The 20,219-nt window shown below is 46.1% G+C and overlaps 1 long non-coding RNA gene across 1 annotated transcript; it reads left to right on the plus strand.

Moving 5' to 3' along the window:
* The first annotated feature begins 11,344 nt into the window (after positions 1-11,344).
* LOC107033435 (uncharacterized) lies at positions 11,345-16,207 on the plus strand. The gene is made up of 3 exons (XR_001458909.3): positions 11,345-11,937; positions 12,625-12,712; positions 14,561-16,207. It is a non-coding gene; the product is annotated as an uncharacterized lncRNA (long non-coding RNA).
* Positions 16,208-20,219: the final 4,012 nt, after the last annotated feature.

Genomic DNA, 20,219 nt, shown 5'->3' on the forward strand with positions numbered 1-20,219 from the left:
AGACAAAACACGACCAACTTACAGTGGATTCCTGGTTTGCACCTCCCAGGGTGAGGCTAACGTGTGGCACTGAGAGAAGAAGGAAAACACGCCAGGAGTGAGACCTGCTGTTCTTCCCACGCGCGAAGCAGACAGCTGTCAGTTAGCTTCCTCTTCCGGGGGCCTGAGCCCACACGGTCGGCCCCCGGGAGCCAGGGGCAGTGGTGTCAGCTGCAGGGGTGGGGGTAGGGGGTGCAGAACCCCTCTGATTACGTCTGGAGCCAGTCACGTTGTAGGAATATGTTTGAATGGGCCAGTCTGGAGTACGTCCCCAGCCCCGCTCTGGAATAAACCAGAATCTCCTGGGGCAGAGGTACAATCAAGAGAAAGAAGTACTCGTCCAGTACGAGTGGCTATGTCTTGTCTTAAGCTGTACCGGGTTATCTGTTCCTGTGAAACAAACCGACCCCAAATGTAGTTGCTTTCAACAGTCTGTTATTCTCATAAATCTGCAGGTTGGGAGGGTTTGGAGGGGTGGGGGGTGTCCTTGTCTCCCATCCATACAACATCTTCCCCCCAAACAGAGGGCTGAAAGGTCCATTTCCAAGACGGTGTAGGGAGAGGGAAAAAGAGAGTGTCTCACTGGTGTCTCTTCTCATAAGGACACTAATCAGAACAGGGCCCCACCCTTAACACCTCATTTAACTTTATTTACATCCTTAGAGGCCCCATTTCCAAATGCAGCCACTCTGGGAGTTAAGACTTCAACACATGAATTCAGAGGGGACACAAACATTCAGTCCATAACATCCCCCACAGCGATATGAATTAGACAACAGTTGATAAAGATGAATTTATATTGATATTCAAGAAAACTTCATTGAACCTATGTGCGAGACTCATTGCTAAGAAGCTCTGGGAATATAGGTAGGAGCAAAAAAAAAAAAAACCTGTTGCTGCCTTTAATGAGTTTATAACTGTGGGGAAGACAGAGCAGCCATTGTGACACAGTGATGGTGATGGCTGCAGGGACAGCTTGCTGTGACAGCTCCTACAAAGACCTGTCCTGGAAATAAACCACTTCCTGGGAGCTGCAGAAGTGATGTCCAAGTAGAAACCGTGGTTGAGGAGTACCGAGTAGTAAGCAGGGCTGGGTCAGACAAGGGGCAGCGTTCAGGGGAAGGTATGCAGAGGCCCGAGACGAAACTAGGGTGACCACGATCCTGGCTTGCCCAGGGCTGTCCTGGTTTAGGCACTTAAAGTTCCACGTCCAGGGAATGCATGGGTCACTGTGCCTTATCCAGGGACTGTAAATGGCTCAGTGGAACTGGCGCACAGAGAAGCGGGGGTTGCAGCAGGTTTGGTGGGAGAAAAGCTGGAAAAGGGGGCAGGAGCCCACGCAGGAACTGAGCCGCTGTAGGAGTTAAGACTCTCTTAGAGGTAGTTGAGCAATCAATAAGCAATCTTAAATAGGGGAGCGACTTGCTGAGACTTGCATTTAGAAACAGCTCTATCTGCTGGATAATTAAGGTGGGGGAGAGGGTATAGCTCAGTGGTAGAGTGCATGCTTAGCATACATGAGGTCCAGGGTTCAACCCCCAGCACCTCTGTTTTAAATAAGTAAATAAACCTAATTACTACCCACCATGGGAAGAAAAAAGTTGTTTTATCAATTAAAAAAAAAAAAAGAAGAGGGACAAGACTGCAGTCGGGAAGCCATTGTGTTTTTCCAGGGAACAGATGATGGTGACTTAAAGTAAAATAATGGCAGGAGATGGAGAGAACCAGAGGGTCAGGAACATCTTAAGGAGAAGTAAGAGAACTTACAGATGAAATACAGTTGTGGGAGGTAAGTGAGAAAGAAAAATCAAGGATGACTCTCAGATGCTGGCTTGGGAAACTGGAAAAAGTCTCAGGAAGTAATTAAGATGCTTTGGAAATACCTTCCCCCCAGCATCCTCCACGAGAAGACAGACAAAGCAGCCCTTCTTCTGCTTCCCATGCTGCTCTGTTGACTTAAAATCTCAGTTATTGTGCAACTGCCCCAGAAGTCCCAGGCCCGAACTGCCAGGAGGCTGACAGGAACATCAGGATAGGGAGGAGGTTTGGGGCGAGAGAGGGAAATCAGGGGGCATTTGTCGCGCTAGGTCCTTCCTAAAGGTTTACATACTCTAATCATAGGAGGTAGTGGGTGGGACTGTTACCCCCATCTCATAGCTGCAGAGTGGAGGCAGAGTCCCAGCCACAGAGCAGCAGAGCTGGGCTTTGAGCGCAGGTGTGTCTGACTCTGAAGTACTGCTCTTTCCACCATGCTGATGAGCACCTGCTTCTACCCAAATGCACATGTTGTCACTTCTAATGCCACGCCTTGATTCTGTCTTCATTCAGCATTCAAGAAGGATGCGGACCAAGGGAAGGACTCTAAACTCCACCCCCACCCTTCCTAGGGCTCTAAGAGGCCAGCTGAAGGCTGCTTGCAGGAGCAAGGATTGCAAAAGAGCTTCTTAATGCTCTGTAACTGGTCCCCACGCTGATTATACCTGCAAAAGCCCCAAAGCCATATGTCCTATGTAATTATCTTTGTGAGCATCAAGGTCAGGGGAAGCTATGGAGACAGTGTGTCCATCAACAGCCTGTTTAAGGAGGGAGGGAGTGTCCGGAGATGGAACTCAAGGGATAGGTAGCCAAGGGCAGGACGCTACAGGGACGAAAGGACCACGGGATGTGTCCTCAGGGCCCCTCCCCACAAGATGGATGTGCGCAGGTGAGCTTGTCCAAACCTTAGGAGGGGCTCTAGAAACCTGACAGCTAGACCCGTGTGGCCCCTCCATGGAGGCTGCCCTCCCAGGTCTCGGACTCTCTGGAGCTGGAGCCATAAGAGAAAGCCCATTGCCAACTTGAGCTCCGTCATACCCAGCCTTACAGCTTTACATTTGGATATGAATCTCGATTTATCTCTGCAGAGTCTTAATCCTTCTGAACTCACATAGTAATCTATCCATTTTGCTTGGAGTATCCTATTGTTATTTCTGCATGTATTGTATTCCTGTCCCCCTTTTAGATTGGGAATTCTTCAAAAGATCCAAGTTTCACTCACTCCATGTTCTCACATTTTCTTTCACGCAGTAGGCACATGAATGGAGTTTGACTGTTGTCATTGCAGGGTGGGTCACCAGATCTGAGATGTTCATGTCTCAGCTGGCTTCTTTATTTACTGACACTGGCAGACAAAGGACACCAGAGGGCGCTCCTTCCCCTCTTATCTGAGCCCAGGGAGCTGCTCCTTTTCTGCCCACTGGGGTCTCTCTTCAAAACTCAGGCGCCACTGAAAACATGTTTTTTTACCTCTGCTGGGGAGAGGCTTTGGGAGACTTTGAATATTTATACCGATACCTTTAGAGAAATATTTATTCAGCTCAAGTCTTTGATTCCACCCAAATCAAACAAATATTCACAGCTTTTGAAGAACTTACAGTCTAAAGAAGAAACATCTATTTTAAAAATTAACCAACCACTTTATACCCATTAGGATAACTATTATCAAAAATAGAATGTGGAGAAACAGGAAGCTTTGTGCATTGCTGGTGGGAATGTCAAATGGCAGCCACTATGGAAAATCATATGGTGGTTCCTCAAAAAATTAAACAGAATTACCATAAGATCCAGCAAGTCCACTTCTGGGTGTATATCCAAAAAGACTTGAAAGCAGGGACTCAAAGAGATATTTGTGCACCCAGGTTTATAGCAGTATTATTTGCAATAGCCAAAAGGTGGAAGAAACCCAAGTGTCCCTTGACCGATGAATGGGTAAACGAAAGTGTAGTACATCCATACAATGGAATACAATTAAGCCTTAGAAAGGAAGGAACTTTTGACACATGCTATAACCTGGATGGAGAAAGGACAAATACTGTGTGGTTCTGCTTACACGAGGTTCCCAGCGTAGTCAGATTCATAGAGATGGAAAGTGGAATGGGAGTGCCAGGGGCACGGGGTATTTAATAGGAACAGACTTTCAGTTTGGGAAGATGAAAAAGTTCTGAAGATGGATAATATTGATGGTTGTACAACAATGTGAATCTACTTAATTCTACTAAAGTATACACTGAAAGGTAGAAGAATGAGCGAGACAGAGAGACAGAGATGTATATTTAAACTCCATTTCAGATACAGCCCTGTTTCTTACCAAGGCTTCGAAAACGACCCCTGCTAAGACTGTGTCCCACCCACCCGGGCTCCTGGCTCCATCCCCTTTGGTGTCCTAGGACAGTGCTTTCTCATTTAAGCCTCTTTCAGGTGTCTCACATTCTTTACTCCTCGCTTTACAACTTGTCCTAAAAAGGTTTTCATGTGACCCAGCCTTGTTCCCCTCCTTCATCTCACTTTCTTGCAAGTTATACGTGTATCTTGCTTTTTCTCTTCAATCTCCACTCTCCTTAAATCAGAAAACCTGGTCTCAACCTGAACCTCAGGGCAACTGTTCTCTCATGCTGTCCTAGTCCGTTTGGCCTGCTAAAACAAGATACCACAGACTGGGGGCTTATAAACAACAGACACTTACTTCTCCCTGTTCTGGAGGCCGGGAGTCCAAGGTCAAGGTACTGACAGATTCAGTGTCTGGTCAGGGCCCACTGCCTTGTTCACAGCCAGCAACGTTTCCTGTGTCCTCACCTAGTGGAATAGGTGAGGGAGCTCTCGGAGGTCTCTTTTATAAGGGCACTAATCCCACTAAACCACCCTCATGTCCTAATCACCTCCGAAAGGCCCCAAATAGTCAGACCATCACTCTGGAGGTTAGGATTTCAACATATGAATTTAGGGAGGACACAAACATTCAGGTCCTGACATCTGGGTTATGAGGCCATCTTATGGAAAAGCCCAAATACATAAATACTCCCTTGCTAATATCACTGAAACACCAATAACTGATTTTTCATGAGCCCCCATCTGCTTGTCATCAGTGTGTTTAACCAAGATGCCATCCTTTTGTACTTAAAAAAGAAAAAAGAAAAAAAAAGTTGTTTCTTTTCCGTATCCATAAGGATTCTAAAGGCAAGACAGGATCCCGGCAATCAAGGAAACTACAATGTAGCAGGAAGTTTTCTTGTAGGCAAGAAACTGTTAAGAGAACCTCAAAGCTCTAGTCTTCATTTTAAAGATGTTAAGCATAGCTGTAGTTCAAAGAATACAGTATGGGCTGTAATAATTAAAGAGCAGTTGTGAAAGTGAATCTTGACCCAAGTCCCGAAGGAAGGGTAAGGCTTGGATAGGCAGAGAGGAGGCAGCAAAAGTAGGAGAAAGAGGACGGAGGTAAGGCAGTTTGTTACCAGGAGGGGAGTGAAGGCTTGACCGGCATCCTGTGAAGGCAGAGCAAGAAGGGCGGGTGGGAGGGTGGGGCTGAGGGCAGGCGGCACCTGAGCAAGATGCAGTAAGGAGCTTCTGTGGGTGCCTGCATCAGGAAGTGATGAGATAAAATGAGCATTTCCAAAAAGTTAGATACAGGATCAATTCGCATGGCAAAAGACTGTATAGGTAGATTGACTACTGCAGCAACAATCCAGGGATAAAATGATGACGCACCAGATTACGTACAGTGGCCCTAATGATTAAAAGAAATGGATGAATTAAAACAATAAGCCTTTCCATCATTCCAAAGTCCACAAATGATAAATGCTGGAGAGGCTGTGGAGAGAAGGGAACCCTCCTACACTGCTGGTGGGAATGTAAATTGGTGCAGCCACTGTGGAAAACAGTATGGAGATTCCTCAAAAAACTAAAAATAGACTTACCCTATGATCCAGCAATCCCACTTCTGGGCATATATCTGGAGGGAACTCTAATTCAAAAAGATACATGCACCCCAATGTGCATAGCAGCACTATTTACAATAGCCAAGACATGGAAGCAACCTAAATGTCCATCAACAGATGACTGGATAAAGCAGCTGTGGTATATTTATACAATGGAATACTACTCTGCCATAAAAAAGAATAAAATAATGCCATTTGCAGCAAACAGATGGCCCTGGAGATTGTCATTCTAAGTGAAGTAAGCCAGAAAGAGAAAGACAAATACCATATGATATCACTCATATGTGGAATCTAAAGAAAGTACACTATGAACTCATCTACAAAACAGGAACAGACTTGCAGACTTAGTAAACAATCTTATGGTTACTGGGGGAAAGGAGGTGGGAAGGGATAAATCTGGGAGTTTGAGATTCACAAATGTTAGCCACTATATATAAAAATAGATTTTAAAAAGGTTCTTTTGTATAGCACAGGAAACTATCTATGTTTTATAACAACAAATATATGTATATATATATACATGACTGGGACATTGTGCTGTACACCAGAAATAGACACATTGTAATTGACTGTACTTCAATTAAAAAAAAATAAAATAAAATGACAGGCCTTTTTCAACATCCGCAGATCAAGCAATGTGATTCACCACATTAACAAAATGAAAGATAAAAATCATATGATTATCTCAATAGATGCAGGAAGAACATTTGACAAAATTTAACACCCATTCATGATAAAAACTCCCATCAAACTAAGTGTAGAGGGGATGTACCTCAACATAATGAACACCATATATGACAAGATCCCTCAACAGTGCAAAGTTATACTCAGTGGTGCAAAGTGAAAAGCTTTTCCTCTATGATCAGAAACTGGATGAGGATGTCCATTCTTACCACCTTTTTTCCAACATAGTACTAGAAGTCCTACCCAAAACAATTAGGTAAGGGAAAGAAATAAAAGGCATGCAAATCAGAAAGAAAGAATGAGAACTGTCTCTACTTGCAGATGACATATTATGTATAGAAAACCCTAAAGATTCTACCAAAAAACTGTTAGAACTAACCATTGAATTCAGTAAAGTTGCAGGATGTAAAACCAATATATAAAAATTAGTTGCATTTTTATACACTAACAGTGAACTATCAGAAAAAGAAATTAAGAAAACAATTCCATTGACAATTGCATCAAAAAAATAATAAAGTACATAGGAATAAATTTTACCAAGGAGCTGAAAGATCTGTACACTGAAAACTATAAAACATGGATGAAATAAATTGAAGATACAAGTAAATGGAAAGATTCTGTGCTCATGGATTGGAAGAATTAATATTGTTAAGATGTCCACACTACCCAAAGCAATCTACAGAGTCAGCGCAATTCCTATCAGAATTCCGATGGCGTTTTTCACAAAAATAGAACAAACAATCCTAAAATTTGTGTGGAAACCACCAAAGACCCTGAATAGCCAAAACAATCTTGAGAAAGAACAAAGCTGTAGGCATCATGCTTCCTGACTTCCAACTGACAAGGGGTTAACATCCAAAATCTATAAAGAATTCATAAAACTCAGCAGCAAAAATAAAATTAATTTTAAAATGGGCAGAAGAACTGAAGAGACATTTTTCCAAAGAAGACAAACAGATGGTCAACAGGCACATGAAAGGGTGCTCAATGTCACTAATCGTCAGGGAAATACAAATCAAAACCACCATGAGATAGCACCTCACACCTGCCAGAATGTCTATCATCAAAAAGACAAGTAGTAACAAGTGTTGGCAAGAATCTGGAGGGACGGGACCCCTCGTACATTTGATGGCAATATAAATTGGTACAGTCACTGTGGAAACAATATGGAGCTTCCTCAAAAAATTAAAATAGACCTACCATATGATCCAGCAAGTCCACTGATAAGTATATATCCAAAGGAAATTAAATAGGATCTCAAAGAAGTATCTGCACTCCTATGTTCATTGCAGCATTATTCACAATAGCCAAGATATGGAAACTAAGTGCCCATCAACAGATGAATGAAGAAAGAAAATACGGTGTATATACACATGGAATATTATTAAGCCATGAGAAAGAAGGAAGTCCTGACATTTGTGACCACATAGATGAATCCTGAGGGCATTATGCTAAGTAAAATAAGATAAACAAAGAAAAACAAATACTGATGGCACCACTGATCTATAGAGTCTGAAAAAAAAAAAGAAAAGAAAAGCAAAATTCATAGGAACAGAGAGTAGAGAAGAGGTTGCCAAGGGCTGGAGGCAAGATAGAAACAGGAGAGGTTGTTAAAAGGGTACAAACTCAGCTGTAAGATGAAAAAGTTCTGAGGATCTAATATAAAACATGGTGACTGTAGTTAATAACACTGTGTTGTGTAATTGAAATTTGCTGTGAGTAGAATGTAAACATTCTCACCAAAACAAACAGACCCTCTGCATTTAAAAAAGATCCCCAGGTATGTCTTATGCCCTCTGATGTTTGAAGAACACTGCTGTATACCATTCTGTTCTTTCCCCTGCACTTTTCACAGTCATGCAGTGAGTCAGAAGGAGAGAATATCGTGATTTGAGACATTTTCACCAAGTAGAGAGTTGATTTGTTCCTTTAAGGCTGGACAGGATTTGGATGGGTAGGCGTGAGCTGGGACAGAGTTCCAGCGAGATAAGATGGTTTATGCAAAGAAAAAAAAAAAAGCAAATGTGAGCAGAGATTAGACAGCTTTTTCTGAAGTCAAGGCTTCATGAAGGGGAGTAGTAGTGATAAAGCTGGAAAAACCCTGAAGAAGCAGCCAAGGTATTTTCTCGGGAGTGCAGTGTTTTCTCTAACTTGTTCATGATGAAATTTTGATATATTTCATTCCGTCATCCCCAAAAGAAACAATTTTTAAGAAAGAAAATGACTCTACCTTTGACACACATTATAACAATCACAACTACCAGCCCATCTGCCCATGAGAAAACCAAGCTGTTGAAATAAATTCGATCTGCCGTTGCCAAATCTTTGTTATTGTTTATTTGCTGCTTGTTCATTCAGTTTGTCACCTGCTAATGCTAGCAGATAAAAGTTTGGATCCTGACTAGGATGGAAAAACAAATATGGGGGGGGGGACCTTACAAATTGAGGAAACTCTACCCATTACATATTCTTTTCTCTATGAACTGGGAAAAGGTCAAGGTTATTTGATATGCGGGCAGACCACCTTAGTTCAGCCCATGGAACATCAGACTTCCTGGGGAATGTGGATTAAGTCGCACTGTGAACCGTGGGAAGCAAGGCCCCCAAAAGATCAATGTGAGCTTTTAGGCTGATTACTCTGGTAACTGTATACCTGATGGGTTGTGGAAGGGAGCAACCAAAGACAGGAAGACCAGTTAGGAGAGTACAGCAGTAATCCAGACGTGAGATGGAGTAACAGGACCTTCTATTTACACTGCTTTATGTTATACACATTCTTTTCACAGGCAAGTCCTTACAACGATTATGTGAGGAAGTGTCATTTTAAAAAAAAGTGAAAGTTTAATTTAAAAGGTGGCTATTTGAGAGATATTAAAAAAAAAAAAAGACAGAACTTGGTGAGTGGTAGGGTGGTGCGGAAAGAGGCAGAAGGGAAGGGAGGAATCAAAGATGATCCCAAACTTTTTGACCTTGGGCACTTGGCTGCTATGAACAGAAGCCTAGAGAAAAAGCTAATGGGGAGGAGGGGAGTTATAACAATAAATTTTCTTTTTCTTTTTCCTTTGAAATAATTTCAAACTTAGAGAAAAGGTATACCAAAAGAATAGTATAAAATAACTACCACATTCCCGTTGCCCAGATTCACTCAACTTCCACTTTTTGTCTCAGAAACGCCTTTTTTAGCAAAATGATCCAACACAGAATTACACAGTGCACTCAGCAGTCACGTTTGTCAAATCTCTTTCCATCTAGAGAAACCGTGATTTTCCTTTACTTTAAAGGCCATGAGTTTTTAGGATATTACAGGCCATTTTGTAGGCTTGTCTCTCAGTGTAGCTTTGTCCAGTGTTTCCTCATGATTAGACTCAGGTGACGCATCTCTGACCAGACTGTCACAGAAGTGACCCTGTTCTCATTGGCATCAGGCAAAGTGATTTATCTCATTACTTGTGGTGTTAACTTTCACGATTTGATTAAGACTGTATCTACCAGTTTTCTCCATGGTGTAAAGTGACTCGCCCCTCCCTATCTAATTACTGAAAACTCATTGTGCAGAGATGCTTTGAAAGCCTGCTGGCAAGCCTGGCTGCCGAACAGTACCACCTGCGTAGTTGTACTGGGTCCTGCACTTAGAAGGGTCCCAGGTTTGGTTTACTTTTTTGCTCAGTTCCCAGAAAGGAGGAGGGAAGGAAGGGGCAAAGAGGCATACATTCAATTTTTGACTTGTAACATTTGAGTGGCCAGAATATCTAAGGGTTAGCAAAGCATGAGTAGGGATTGGGAAGGAAATCTGGTCTGGAGATAAAGGCTGGGGCAACACGCGCACAAAGGTGGTGCCTGACGCGGGGAGAATAATCTCTCCAAGGAAATTAGAAAAAGAGGAACTGAGGACCTAACCTTTGGGGACAGGCACCGATGCGGTATAGAAGGAGAAAGGAGGCCAGCAAAGGACCTAGACGAAGGCATCAAAGAGGGAGGGAAATCCAATGGTGCAGCGTTACAGAAACCAAAGGAAAAGAGGGTTTTAGAAGGGAAAGAGTACTCAGCCATGTTAGCACTGCAAAGAAGTTAAAGGAGACCGCTGACCGGGGAAAGAGCCCTAGTTCTCAAAACTAGGCACAGTAAGGAGATTGCTTGTTCTTGTATGCATTCAACACACATTGGTGGGCGGCGGGGCGGGAGGGTGATTAGGGCTTAGGTTTGAGGATAGAAAGAGTGCTGGCAAGATCGGCTTCTTCGGTGGACAACTCTAAGGCTGTGCACTTTGAAGAATCGCAGGCTTTGTTTAATGATCTCGAAATTCTTAACTACTGAGCAAGAGGTTCTGCATTTTCGTTTTGCACGGGACCCGGCAAATTACATAGTTGGTCCTGAGTGGCGGACAAGTGTAAACTATTCTTGCCTTTGGGAGTATTTGTCGGTGACAGAGAGAGGGCAGTATCTTGTCCCAAGGGGCAAAGCGCAGGTGAAATTTCTCTTAGCCTTGGCCATGTGTGTTGGCAGTGGGTACTGGACGGTGGGAGGAGATCATCGAAGCTGGGGAGTGCGGGTGGATTTACCGAAGAGGCGAACGGTGGGTTCAAGGCCTTAGGGGCGGCAGACTTAGCCTTGGACAGGCCTTGGGATTGGAGGAATGTCGAGACAGAAAGACAGCCGAGGCCATGAAGGTGAGGGGACAGGCCAAAGACAAGCCAAGCGCCGATCTGGGGCCTTGGACTGAGCCGGCCTCAACGATCGGGCTGGTGGAGAGCCCGCAGGGCCCGACCCCCGGGCGCGCGCGGGAAGAGGCCGGCCACCCCGGCGCAGAAGCGCGCGCGCCGCCAGGCGACGCGATTCCCCTCCGCGGGCGGAGCACGACTCGGGGACAAAGGGGCTGCGGAGCCGCCCGGCCGGCCTCTTGCTCCCTCCCCGCGTCGCCGCCGCTCTCCCCGCCCGCCGGCCGCGCGCCCGGGGCGGTGCAGGAAGGCCTCCGTGGGCCCGGGCACGTCCGCGCCGCCGCCCTCCCGGCCCCGCGCGCCCGGAGGCTGAGCTGGCGGGGAGGGGCCTCGCGCTGCCTCCGGGCCCGGGCGCTTCCGCCGGCCGCTGCCTGGGCTCGGGCGCCGGGCCCGGAGGGGGGGAGGGGGCGGGAGACGGAGCGGGGCCGCCGGTTGCAGGGGGGAGGGGCGGGCGGCCGGCGGGCGGCCCCGGGCTCTGGCAGCCGTCGCCCCGCGCGGCCAGGGCGCGTCCCGGGCGGACGGGCCCGGGCGCACGAAGCGGGCCGGCCCGAGCGGCGCTGGCGGGACGTGCAGACGCCCGCCCTCCCCCGACGCCGCCTCCCCACTTCGCCGTGGCCTCTCGAATCTTCCTTCCAGCCTCCCGGAGCTCGTGTGGGTGCCTGCGGGGCCCTGCGGAGGCTTCAGCAGTTTCAAAAGGGAGGAGACTAACCTGACTCAAAGAATTGGGAAGGAAGCAGAGGATATTTGAGGTCGGTTTCAACCTCGGCCTGCCACCGTATAATCAAAGTAATACGTGTTTACTGTAGAAACTGTGGCAAGTACAGAAAAGTGTGACTAATTAGACCAAAAAGAAAAGAAGAAGCACCCGTGAGGCCACTACCCGCAAACACTCGACGTGCTGGGGTATCGCTTCACATGTGGCTGTGTGTGTACTTTTCTTTTTGTAGCTGATAATTCCGTGCAAATTATTTGATATCTTGCTTTTTTGTGCTTAATAGCTTATAAACATTTCCCACGTTTTGAACACATCATTTGTTGTGGTTCTACGCTAACCTTATATCGGTATACCAAAATGTAACCATTTTCATTTTTTAAAGGTCCAAAGGAAAAAATATTTTAAAATACATATTTAAAAGTTCTTAATTCTTAATATTAAACTGTTCTCCACGAAGACTGTACTAATTTATATTTCCAGTCTCGCTGAATGAATGGCCAGCCTTACCCCACCCATGAATATTGGTCAGAGAAAGACACCAGGGTCTTGAATAGGTTAACTCCGTTTCTCCTTCTAAGCACCAGACCTCTACCCTACCTGCCTCTTTTCAATAAAAATGTAGAGAAAAACCAGAGCCTTTTGGATTCAGACATTCAGGCTACTGGGGGCTTTGGCCAGTTATTGTTTATCAGTTTCTCCGTCGTTTTCTATCCCCCAAAAGGTTAGAAAGGATGCCACCCAAACAGTGTCTTAAAGATGGACGAGGAATCAGAAGTCTGTCTTCCAGAATCCTTCTCTTCTGCCTCCAGGTGAGCTTTCTTAAGTGTGTTTTCTCAGAATGTCTGGCTAATAGATGCCCTGGTCCCATGGGGTCAGGCCAATAAGAAGTCAAAGCTCAGGGGTTAAATAAATATTCCCATTAAGAATTCTGTGGTTCTCTAGAGAAACAACCTAAATACCAGGAGAGGGAGGTGTGCCTAAAGATGATGTGAGTAGATGCAGATATAGATATATAGATAAATATTACATATATACTATATATGTACAATTCAACCTTGAGGGCATTATGCTAGGGGGGATAGGTCAGAGAAAGACAAATACTGTATAATATCACTTATATGTGAAATCTAAAAAAGCTGAACCTGTAAAACAGAGTAGAGTGGTGGTTACCAGGGGTGGGGACCGGGGCAGGGGGTGAGTAGCAGAGATGTGTAAGGATACATAGTTACAACTGGTAGATGAGTACGTCCTAGAGATCTAATGCTCAGTGCAGTGATTATAGACAACAATACTTGTTAAGAGACTAAATCCTGATTCTTCCCACCACAAAAATGATAATTTTGTGATGGAAGTACTAGCCAATGCTACAATTGCAATCATATTGCAATATGTAAATGTATCAAATCAATATGTTGTACATTTTAAACTTACACAATGTTATATGTCAAATATCTTTCAACTAAAAAAATAAGTCCCATAGAGCTAAAGCCTTAGAGAATAAAATAAATTAGAAAAGAAGCAACATTGTGCATACAGATAACCTCACTTTCACCTCATCCCACAAACAATTAAAATTTAAATGGACAAGTGCTATAAGAAAGGTAAAGGCAAAATGCCGAGAGAGGGGTAAAAAAAGAATCTCTTGGAAAACTGAGTGCCTCTCCATTCAGGACTGCCTTGCAAGACTTTTTGGAGCTTCGGCATTGTGTTATAAGAATAAATAATAATAATAGCCACTCTACTGGGCACCAGCTTGCATGCTCTGAGTGTTAGGTCATCATCACCCTTCGAGGAAGGTAGTATTATGGCCCTCATTTTACGGATGAAGTCAGAGTGGTTCGTCTGATTCCTTGATACCCTGTAACTGGTAGCATGTGTTGCTTTCTCTCTTCTGCCTTTGTACCAGTGGAGAGAGTGAATCCAAACAAGATCTGCACTTTTTCTTAAATTCTAAACTCTTATGTACTGTGTCAACCCAATCATAGCCCTGATGGGATCAAAACATAAAGCAGCAGCAACCACTTTTCATGTTGACTTCTATTTGGCTGCTAATCCGTCATCACGTGATTTTACTGTACTCTGTCCATTAAGCTGGCCTCCTAGCCCCATAAATTCAGCTCATTCCTGCTGCTGCACCTGGAGCCTCCTGTTCTGCCCTCATCTTTGAAGTTAGTTATATTCATGTATTTCCCTTGCATCTCCCATCTGGGCCACTGGCCTGGTGATGTTTTTAAAGACCACTTTATTCTTTCCAGAGTGGACTTATTTGGGGATTCCTTAAGACTATTAACCATTCTCTTAGCATCACTAAATCACAGTGTGATTGAATTTTCAAGCTAGAAGGGACCTTATCCATTGTCTACTTATCATTGTAAAGAGAAGGTGCTCTGGTCAGTCCGCTAGCTGAGTCACCAAGGCCAAGACACCGGTGTCCAGTGTTTCCTGCAGCCTCTGCTCACTGGCTATTCCCGTGGCTCTGGGCTTGCCTCTGTTAGCTTCACCGTAAGAGCAGGTGACCACCAGTGCCCTTAGATTGAGCAGAGGCCTCTGTCTTTCAGGTACTCGGGATTGTTTAGCCAATCCTGAATTCTTGAGAAATGTGGATTTTTGCCTAGATTAACTCAGCAAAATATCCTGATAAGCTGCCTTTTTAACAGGTCTGCACTGGCCAAGCGTCTGACCCTCCCAGTGTCACAGGGAGAAGAGCAGGTACCAAGGAGAACCTGTCAAAAATCCTACCATAGCGTAAACAGAAGGAATGGCACCTCCGTCCTCTTGGCCCAAGTCTTAAAGCTTCCTTAGAGCTGGCAAGAGCTTTCTTTTATTTTGTTTTTCAAATGACTGAAAATTGATTTTAATACCTTACCACAAACATACAGCATACTGACAGCTTTACAATTCATTGTTAGGGTTTGTTTCTTGTTTTTTTAATTTTAATAGCATCATTTTTGTTGTATTTTTGTGCAATTTATATAATTCTTCAATTTGCTTTCCTCTCTTTTTGTAAGTATAATATATATATATATATATAGAGAGAGAGAGAGATGTAAATATCAAAAGTGTACATTTTGATGTGTTTTCCCAATTGGAACACACCCAGATACTTGCATTCAGACCCACTTCCATCACTCCACAAGCCCCCCTGCACAGAGCTTTTTGTTGTTCTTTCTTCTGTCTTTTCATAAACTTGCCTGATGTGAAAATGGATTATTTGATTTAAAGATGGCACATTCCCCAGCTTCCTAGCACATAGAATGTGTCCAGTAGAAGAACTCTTTCTTTCCTTCCTACTCTTATGAGGCCAACTTAAAAATCAAGTTCATCAAAAACTTGGGCCTCTCAGGAGAAAGCTTGAGGGTAGATTCATAGATTCACACATATTTAAAGCTGGAAGAGACTTTGGAAAGAGGAAGTGATGGTCAAGGTGTTGGACCTCCCGAGTGGCAGATCTGGAACTGGAGCCCAGGCCTCCCAACAAACCACCATTCTCCCCTGCATTGTTAATGTCATGTAAATCGCCACAGCCAAGAGTGGAGATCCAGCAGGAAGAGCAACTTCTGGAGGATATCCTGGGATTGGCTGAGTGATAACACTCTGGCGGACCTTGAACAAGGGTACTCGTGGTTCTCTCTTCTGTTCTACGCGAGAGAACTCTTCTGCCCTCTGATTGCTTCCTGAAATAGTCTCTAACATGGTCCTTAATCCTATGGTTCCCAAATGGTGTGCCATGTCACCCCAGGGTGCTGCAGAAAATTCACCGGGGCACCTTGGGATATTTTAAATTGTTAAAGGAAACACAGTGCTGTGTAACATTGGTTACACATTGCATGCATTACTAGTTAAAGGAAATCCACAATTTCAACATAAAATTGCATTACATTCCTTTCAGTGCCATCCTGTCTTTAGGGAGTTGGGTTTCTCGTGGATGCTGTGTTAAAGAGACGATTGGTGGGGAAAAAGAAATGAGGGTGGCTGTGGACAATCTGATTCCAAGGTTTGAGAAGTTTGCAGTGCACTTCACTAGAAAGTCATTGTAGTTATTTAAGAATAATATAAAAATGTCAGTTTCTTTCAATTTATGTGCATTACTTTTGAGGGGGGAGGTAATCGGGTTCATTTATTTATTTGTATTTATTATTATTATTTTAAATGGAGGTACTGGGGATTGAACCCAGAACCTCATGCATGCTAAGCACACACTCTACCACTGAGCTGTATACCCTCTCCTCAGCGTGCATCATTTTTGCCAATAACCACTAACTTGTTAGAACATAAATACTTACTAAATTTTTGTTTGTGCCTAACTGCTTGATAAATGGACCCAGTAGGTATTTCTTTTGGCCTGGGTTCTCTGTGAACCTTGGCCTTAGGTGTAAGGCCAGGTGAGATCAGGCTCTTTAAGTTATTTCAGTACCTCTGGTACTATGTGTCAACTGGACATTTAGCTGGTAGGCCAGAGTCTAGGATGATTTTATTCAGACAAGGAAATTAAGTCTGAGAAAGTAACTTGATGAAGGTCATCCAGATGGGGCAAATCCAGGTTTTATGGAACCTGAAGCTTATACAATTGTTGGAACCCTCTACAGACAATAATGCACAATTAGGGATTCACAGTTGGGCAGAGGGATTCCCAGGAGCTTATGCAAGGAGGGGTCCTGGTGCTTAAGATTCATTAGCTTCACAGCAAGTCTGCCTCGGTCACCACCTAGTAAGGGGTGGAATGGAATCAGCTTTGTCTGCCTCTAAAGACACAAAACGGAAATTTCCTTCTAAAGATAAGAACAGAAAACCAGGGATGAGAAAGCACTCCTGGAAATGTGAGCCTAGCTGGTCATCTCCACACTTGACTTAAAGAAGGAACCTGAGAGTGGGAACACAATTCCTGTATCTTCTCATTGGAAAGGGCTTCGGCATCGAAGCTGAGTCTGAATTCCGGCTTCACCACTTCCTGGCTCTGTGATCTGGGCAAGTCACTTACCATCTCTGGTGTTCCTGGAGGAATGAAACCCACAGCCCACAAGACTGAGGGTTACATGAGATATCACAGATGAAAGTGCCTGGTCTAGGGCAGGCACACAGCTCTTTCAATCTCCCTCTCTTTCCTCTGCTCCCACACAGATATCATATGTATTTGGAGACAAAGTAAATATAGACAAGCTGGTTGGTAGAGTTTCCTTCGTGTGTGGGTAAATTAAGTTAATGCACATATATGGCCAGCAACTGTCTACAAAAGATGCAAATCAGACCAAGTTGGCAGATATTTGCCTGGTGTCTTGTCTTGGTGCAGCGCCTAGCTCAGTGTCTATTTTCAGGGGTTCCCAATTATCCACAGACTAAGGTATCCTGGTATTTGAAATTTCCCCAGATCTCAGCTTAACCCTCTTAACATTTTGTTTTTTCCCCTAGTACAACCCAACCCAAACCTCTCTTCTAACCAGACTGGTTTCTTCACTGACCTTTAAATATCTACCCTGGCCTCAGGGAAGGCCAGGAATTGTGTCTCCTTTCCACAGTCCTGAATCCTGCCCATCCTTAGGACGAGTTCAAGCCCTCTCCTGCAGTGAGCATTATTCTTCCTGATCCCAGGCCCTGGGGATTCTAGCCCTCTCAGCTTCTACCACTCCCCCATTTGTACCCTGCATTCAGACCTTAACCACACACTGCCTTATTTTGTTCTGTAGTTCTTAGGGAGGTTGTTTTCCTTCCAATTGCGTTGTAAGTTCAGTGCAATGTCATGGAAATAACATCAGACCGAAAGCAGAGACTTGGCTTCTGTTTCTAACTCGCTGTTTAACCCCAGGGCAAATTAACTCTGACGTGAAGGGGGTTGGATAGGGAAACTCTGAGATCCTTTTTCTTAAAATGAAGACCTTCTGCACAAGGCCAGCTCAGTGACATGTATATTATAATTTCATTTAAAAAAAACAACATTCAAACATTTGTTGATCACTTATTCCCAAAGCACTGAGCTGGGTGCTAAAAGATAAAAAAAGAGAACAAAGCACAGAGCTTACTCTCAGGAAACTTTCAAGGGAGGACCAGATGCAGGTACTCACTTGTGGAATTTATTCAGTGAGGCGTCAGGAGCTAGAAGGTCAGGAACTGGTGGAGTATCTGTCTGACATTCTGGCTGGTAGCGGCTTTTGTCTCCCCACTGCACTGTTTGGATCTCATCTCTGAATCCCACCTGTCTCCCTGTACGATCCCCCACCATGCACAGCCTGGAAGGGCATTGCTAGAAGCTCCCTGCCTCCGTCCTCACTCTGCACACAACCTGTTCCACTTGGCTTAGAAGTCAGCTGTGCTGCAGTCAACCTGGGGAGGCCCCAGCCAGCATGGCTCCCCTGCCTCTGCCCTTCCAGTCCCTATCTGCTGGAGCCTGAAGCCAGTCTTCTAAAGCTGAGCCTGGCCTGATAGATTAATCTGGCTGCAATATAGGGAGGGAGGCATCAGGAAAGAGGGATAGGACATAGAGAAACCCAACATGGTGGCTAGCCCAGAGTGATTTTTTTGATGGCTTTAATATATGTCGATTGTCTTAACCACTTTACTTATATTCACTCATTTAATCCTCACAACGTCTCTGCGAGGCAGGTAGTGTCATTATCCTCGATTTACAAAGGAGGAACTGGAGGCAGCGAGAAGTCAAATGACTTGCCCAGGATACCTAGTAGGTGGCAGGGCTAGAATGCGAATTCTTGCCACCAGGCTCCACTTCCACTTTCCCAGCCTCTAGGTGTAACTGCCTCTTGGTAAAGGTTTTCTTTTCTGCCAGCTCTGATCTATTTCCTGGAGCTACCCTGAGACAGACAGAAGGTAGAGGGCAGATACACCTTCCCGGGGGGTTAAGATCTGGACGGTGTTTAAGTGATAACCAAGGCTGGAACTACCGGTTCAGGGTAGTCAGTTTGACCCTGAATTGCAGGAAAGGATCTGGGTAGAGAGAGGGCCCTGGCAACAGGAGGTCTGGTCTTAGTTCCAGGTCTAGGAAATCCGTTCACCTTTTAGAACCTCGTTTCCCCGCCTTCAAAGTATGAGAAAAGGAAGGGTGCTGGGTCGGGTGAGCTCGTGGGTCCCTCCAACGTTCCGATTACGGGGAAGTAATGAATGAAGAGGTGTAGGAAAACGGTACAATACGGGTCTGTGTGCAGGAGGACGTCTCTGCGGGTGGAGGCAGGAAGGCGGTGTGTTTATGCAGCAGGGGGCTGGGAGGCTGCAGGGTTCTGTGGACCGGGCCAGAAACTTCACAGGCTCCGCGGCGTGGGGACTTGCGGGCGAGGGGTGGGGGGCGAGCCCCATGGCCGGGCTGCGCGAGGAGGAACAGCAACAGCGGCAAAGTCGCTGGGAGGCCTAGCGCAGCGCTCGCCGGGCGAGGGGCCAGAGCGGGGCCCCAGCCGGCCCGGAGGAGGGGCAGGCGGCTGGCGGCGGGCCGCGGCCCGGGCGGGCTCGGGGGAGTGAGGGAGGCGAGGCCAGGCCCGCCCCGCCCTCCCGGCCGCAGCCGCAGCCGCAGCCGCAGCCGCCACCAGGGCCCGCGCAGGCTCCGCCCACAACACGAGTCACGTGTACGCCACGCACCCTCCCTCGGCGCGAGTTGGGGGCACGCGGGCGGGGCGCGGGGTCCCGAGGGAGGAGGCTCGGGGGCGGGCTGGGGACTGGGCCCGCCGCCCGGACCCGGCCGGGGCCGGCGGACGCTGCACGCCGCGAGTTGGGGGAGGAGGGCGGACGGCGTGGGGCGGGGCCTGTCGCGAAGGGCGGGGCCTGTTGCTGGGGCTGGCGCAGGAAACGGGGAGAGGGGGCCGGTCCTACTGGCTGCCTGTCGAGCTGCTTGTTTACTCCTGGCGGGGGAGCTTTAACCCGAAGGGCGGGAGGGCGGCCGGGAAAATGCGGGGCTGGATTTACGAGCCGCCGGAACGGGAGCGGGGCGGAGGAGGGGCGGAAGGCGGGACTGCAGCGAGGGTGCCAAGGCCGCTGTGTTCCTGGAAGGGTCTAGCTAAAGACGCCCAGGACATTTTTTTTTTTTTTTGGTGTGTGTGTGTTTTGAACGTCCTAGCTTGTTTAGTGTCCGCCACCTCCCGCCCCCCTCTCCCCGCCTCTTCTCTGCACACGCACACGCACAAGCACACACTCACTAGTTGGTGGAGGCCGCAATCCTTTGCAGCTCTAAAATTCCTTGAACCGAGAGTGGGCTCCCCGGAGGAGAAGGGCTGTGCGGACGTGCTTCTAGGATGCCTGCCTTACGGGATGGATGTCTGCGTGCGTGTTGTCCCGGAGCGAGTCTCTGCCACTTTTCTTAATCCAGGAAATGATTCATTTGCA

The sequence above is a fragment of the Vicugna pacos genome, chromosome 31 (genome assembly GCF_048564905.1).
Source record: "Vicugna pacos chromosome 31, VicPac4, whole genome shotgun sequence".
NCBI classification, from domain to species: Eukaryota; Metazoa; Chordata; class Mammalia; order Artiodactyla; family Camelidae; genus Vicugna; species Vicugna pacos.